Source organism: Lagenorhynchus albirostris, chromosome 20 (genome assembly GCF_949774975.1).
Source record: "Lagenorhynchus albirostris chromosome 20, mLagAlb1.1, whole genome shotgun sequence".
In the NCBI taxonomy this organism is placed as follows: domain Eukaryota; kingdom Metazoa; phylum Chordata; class Mammalia; order Artiodactyla; family Delphinidae; genus Lagenorhynchus; species Lagenorhynchus albirostris.
Genome location: NC_083114.1, coordinates 29,790,919 through 29,796,467, shown reverse-complemented (window position 1 = coordinate 29,796,467; position 5,549 = coordinate 29,790,919). Strand labels below are relative to the sequence as shown.

The following is a 5,549-nucleotide window of genomic DNA, read 5'->3' as shown; positions in this document are numbered from 1 at the left end:
GATATCATATAGTAAGTATTTGAGGAACAACAAGAGCCCGGTGTAGCTGTGGCAGCTGAGAGTGGAAGAGCATGCTGGGAAATTAAGTCAGTGAAGCCATGTTGATCATTTACATGTTAATTTATAGACCAGCTTTGAACCACATGGAAAAATGCAAAGAGTGTAAAAAGGTATATACAGCCAAGTCTTCCTCACCCATGTCCTCCAGTCACTCAGTTCCCTTCCTAATAGGAAACTAATGTCATTGGTTTCTTGCATATCCTGTGCATATATAAGTAAATGCATACATTCATATAATAATTTCCTCCTGTTACAGAAATGGTAATGTGCTATACATTGTTCTTTACTGTGCCCTGTTCCCTTAATTTTATATCTGAAGATCTTCCTAAATACTTTGCTTATGGCTACCTATATTGAGAGGATGTCCTGTAACTTGTTTAACCAATTTCCAACCAGTGGATGTCTATATTTTCAATCTTTTGATGTAATAAAAACCATCACAGCCTCTAGACATAAGGCCAAGGCTCAGAGTAAGTTCAACCAAGGTTTAAATTATGCTTTTATTTACAAGCCAAGTGACTTTGCGCCAGCTATTTGGGCTCCCTGTGCCTCTCTTTCCTTACCTGCAAAATGAGGATAATAATACTATCATGACATCCTTTTGGGAAGGGTCAAAGGAGAAAATGTATGTAAAGTGCTTAACAGAATACCTGGCCCAAGAGAGTAATAATAATAACAATAGTCACCAAGTATTGAGTACTTAATATGAACTACACTCTGCTGAGAATTCACATATTATCTCTTTCCATCCTCATATCAACCCTAAAAGGTAGAGACCACTGTTTCCACATTTACCAAAGAATAACAGAGAGGTTAACCAATATGCCCCTCAACTCAGCTATAAGTAGAACAGGATTCAAACTCAGGGTTTCCCAACATCAGAGCCCTGTTCTGAACCATTACTTCCATCTGCTGGTGCTCAACAAATGTAGCTGTTATCATCCTCCCCGTCACCATTGTCACCACCACCACCACCATCATCACCACCACCACCACCATCATCACCACCATCATCATCACCACCACCACCATCCTCATCACCATCATCACCACCGTCACTGTCATTACTCTCACCTGATTTAGGCCTGTTGCTCTCTGAATTGGCCTGTGCCTACCTTTGCCTTCAGGCTCCCCAGCAGCTGGTGCAAGTTTTTCCAGAAACAATTGTTTTTTGCCGATTTCAGGTTATCACTTCCTCTGATCTCTCCTTCCTGTGCATGCATGTGTATGCATGCATGCACACGCACACACACTCAGGCAGATCTAGGGATCTTTATTACAATACAACATCTGTCTGAGATTGTCCATATTTCATTATTGCATTTGGCCAACATCACTAGCAGAGGCAGCTGAGCAAAGCGAAGTAGAATTTTGAGGTGGATAGGGAGGGTAGTCTGAAATGGTTGTGGCCCATCCTCTCCCCTACCCATCCACCACCTCCAGGGACAGAAGAGGAGGAAAAGAAAAAAAAATCAGCAGCCATTAAATGACTGTCTACTACATGACAAGAGGTGTGCTTTATGTGTGTTACCTTAATCCTCAGGGTAGGTACTCTTCACTCCATTTTACAAATAAAGAAACTGAAATTCACAAGAGGTAAAGTGAGTTGCCAAAGCTAGTGAGTACCTGAGCCAAGATTCTAATCCAGGTCTGTGGAGATACAGCAGGTTTGAATTCTGGGGGAATAGTCAGTGTGTCACCATCCCCAAAATCCAGGGAACCAGGGTCAGCTGGAGAGAGGCAGAGCCCCTAAAAGTGGTCTCTGTCTTCTTAGACCCCTCCCCTGCAGGACTTCTCTGAGGCTGACACACATGCCAGGAAACAAACTGAAGCTGTCTCTCCACCTTCCTTAAACATCTAAAATCCTCACTCCTCTGTTGTATCTTCAGGACAGTTTAGGTTATGCTGCTGTAACAAATAACCCCCAAATCTCATGGTCAGCATGGGAGGGTGGGCAGATCTGCTCATCATCATTACTCAGGAAACCAGGCTAATGAGACTTCATCCACCTTCACTACAGCCCATGGGAAAGGGGATGTGGCAACTCAAACACTGGCTTTTAAAGCTTCCACCTTGGGACTTAACTGGTGGTACAGTGGTTAAGAATCCACCTGCCAATGCAGGAGACACTGGTTCGAGCCCTGGTCCGGGAAGATCCCACAGGCCGCGGAGCAACTAAGCCCGTGCGCCACAACTACTGAGCCTGTGCTCTAGAGCCCGCGAGCCACAACTACTGAAGCCCGCAAGCCACAACTACTGAAGCCCGAGTGCCTAGAGCCCGTGCTCCGCAACAAGAGAAGCCACTGCAATGAGAAGCCCGCGCACCACAACAAAGAGTAGCCCCTGCTCGCCGCAACTAGAGAAAGCCCACGCGCAGCAATGAAGACCCAACGCAGCCCAAAATAAATAAATAAATACTCAACGTGATTTTTTTTTTTTCAACGTGATTTTTTTGAAAAAGCTTCCACCTGGAAGGGACATATGTCACTTTCACTCACATTTCATTAGCCTCAGCAAGTCTCATGGTCTACCTACCTCAAAGCATGCCTGAGGAGAGAAGAGAAGTGTCTGCTGGCCAGCACTGTGGGTATCCCAGCCAGCGGCACTGCCCCCTAGCCTGCCCACTTCTCTGCCACCCCACTGGTGCATTCACACAGCCTCTTTTGTACTCTCTTCCCCTCCCCCAAGGTCATGAGGTGCACTTGACCTTGCTCTAGAGCCCACAAGATTTTATTCAGCCACTGGAGCTCCACTTGCTTTGTCAGGGCCTCAGTCTTGGGCTGGAATTGCGGGGGATCCTGGGAAAGGCTCTCTGTGCCTGTCTCTGGGCTGAAAGCACCACACAAAGACAGAGAATTCTCCTGATCCCCTCCCAGGGCCTGGGCTTCCTCCTGCAGCACTAGCTGCTTTTGTCACAATAAGGCAGAGCTTAGGTCCAAACTGGAAACCAAGGCTGTAGACAAGTGGTCACAGAAGCAATGTCCCTCAGAGTGTAATTCAAGGAAGAGCCAGGAATCTACCAAATGGGGAGCCGACTGGTGGTCTCCTGAGGCCTCTGTCACAACTACCCTCGGAGACACCTCCCCTCTCCTGTCCCTGAACGAGCTATACATACAGTCCGAGAAGCTGTCCCCTGAGGAACAGCAAAGCACACCCTTCTAATCCCCAGATACAATACCTTCTCTTCTTAACTGCCTCTACTCCCTGAGGTTTCCACCACTAAAGAGCATCTTTGTGTTTAAGGCTTCCAAGATTCCAATAAATATTATCCAGGAAAGCTAAAACACCACACATTCTTCCTATCCTGACCAAGATTCTCTTGATTTCCAGTAACAGGAACTCATCTAAACTATTTTGGGCAGAGAGGGGAAATTTACTGTGAGGACACAGGTCAGTCTCACAGAACTCGACAGTGGGGCCTCCCGGGGTGGAGAGTGAGGCAGTGTGTCTCTCAGATTGTCTTCCTCTGGGGCACCTCACTGAACACCAGTTCGGTACCAGGCACCACAGAAAGCTCTGCAACTAGTCAAGGTCTGTTCCCTCAGGAAGTTACAGCCTGAATGGAATGATCAGACATGACACATAAACTAGAGCAAGGAGGTGTCACAAGGGAGGAGGCATTGGCCATGCAGAAATGGAGGACAATCCAGGGGCCAGACCCAGCGGGGGCAAAGCCACGGTGCCCTTGGCTAAATTATGGAGGCAGTGAACCTGATCAGTGAGAAACAGGCTGGATAAATAGGTTAGGATGAGATCATGGAGGGCTTGGATGCCAGGAAGATAAATATAGCTTTCATCTAGGAAAAAAAAGTCAGAAGACACCGAAGGTCTGATGACAGTAGAGTGGTGGGATCAGACATGAGCCCATCTGTCTTTGGCCTGAGGGAAAGATGGGGACAAAGGAGACCATGGAGGTAAGGAGGCTTCGAAGCAGCACAGAGAGAAAGGACCAACCAACTGAGAAGCAAGCTGGGTGGGAAGAGAGGTCAAGGGCACCTTCGAGCTCCTGCACACAGACACCGACACACAGCTGTCCCTTCCAAGCATCCATCAGCCCAGAGGGCCTGAGAGGAGGGTCCCAGGCCAGGGCCTTCTGTCTGGGGAGGGAGGATGGGAGTATCAGGAAAGATCCAAAGCATGGGCAGCTCCACAGGGCAGCAGGGACCAGGGTAGGGGATGAACAACTGATGGTGCTGAACACAGATGCACCTAATCGGAATCACACACGCGTGCACACACGCCACACCCAGCATATGAGGCAGTGACTACAGGAAGAGCTGAGTCAAGCAGACCCTGGTTCAAGTCCTGGCTCTGCCTTTTGCTAGCTGTGAGATCGTATGCAACTCTAAATGTCTCTGAGCCTCAGTTTTCTTCTCATCTGTGAAACGTCAATGGTAAGATCCACCTCCTGGCTTGCTGTGAGGATTAAAGCGAAGTAATGATGGCTATTGATAGACTCATCCTAAAAAATCATACACATTCTCGCCCTCCTGTATTTGTGCCCTTGCAACGTGACCTCGTAGCTCCTCTCAACAAGAGGTGGAGTCTATTTCTTAAGCCCGTGAATCTGAGTTCGTGACTTGCTTTGGCCAAAGGGACGATAGCAAAAGTGATGCTGGAATAGACTTGAATCATGGAGCCTTGCTTTCTCATGCTCTTAGAACCGAGAGACCATGTGAAGGAGGCCAGGCTAGCCGGCTGGCTGATGAGACACGTGGCCCATTGGCCCCATCACTCCAGTCAACAGCCGGCAAATGCCCAGGAAAGAGAGTCACCTGGCTGACTCACAGCTGTCTGCAGGCCCATGGGTTAGCCCAGCCAAGACAGCAGAACTGCCCAACCCAAACTGCCAAATCATGAGCAAATGAATGCTTGTTTTAAGCCACTATGTCTTGGGTGGTTTGTTATGCAGTAAAATCTAATTGATAGACTTATGCTCCTGCCCAAGAGGAAGTAACAGGGGTCAGATTTATCTTCCTGCCTGAAAAAAACAAAATACTCAAGCAAGACTCTGGACATTGGGTGGGTACTGAAGGGTGGTGATCCCCAAAAGACGGGAAAACAAATGACGTGAGCCCTAAGATCACCCCCGCTTACTGTCCAGGCTTCAGTGCAGATGAGGGGACCCCGATGGAGTCTGAGCTGAGAAGACATAGCTGAGAGCCTGGGGAAACCAAGGTGGGTGCTGTTCTCAGGACAGAGTGCTGGAGAGGAGAGAGCTGCTCCCAGAGAGAACCCTGGAGACCTGCAAGTCCCCGCCTTGAGTACTCAGCAGGGTACTTAGCACATGCATGTCAGCAAACTACCTGAGGCCAGGGAAAGACCCGTTTGAAAGGATGAGAGAACAGTGCCCCACACTCACCCAGAGCCAGAAATGGAGGCTGCTGTCTCCAGCCAGACTGTAAAAACTCAATCTACAGGGCATTGAGTGGAATACTCAGGAAGGTCACGCTTCAGTACTGGAGGGATAACTAGTCCTAAACAGAACA

General features: G+C 48.3%; 1 long non-coding RNA gene across 1 annotated transcript; it reads left to right on the top strand.

The window, feature by feature from the left end:
* The first annotated feature begins 3,864 nt into the window (after nucleotides 1–3,864).
* LOC132510737 (uncharacterized) lies at nucleotides 3,865–4,808 on the top strand. Its single transcript, XR_009537416.1, has 2 exons — nucleotides 3,865–3,974; nucleotides 4,722–4,808. It is a non-coding gene; the product is annotated as an uncharacterized LOC132510737 (long non-coding RNA).
* Nucleotides 4,809–5,549: the final 741 nt, after the last annotated feature.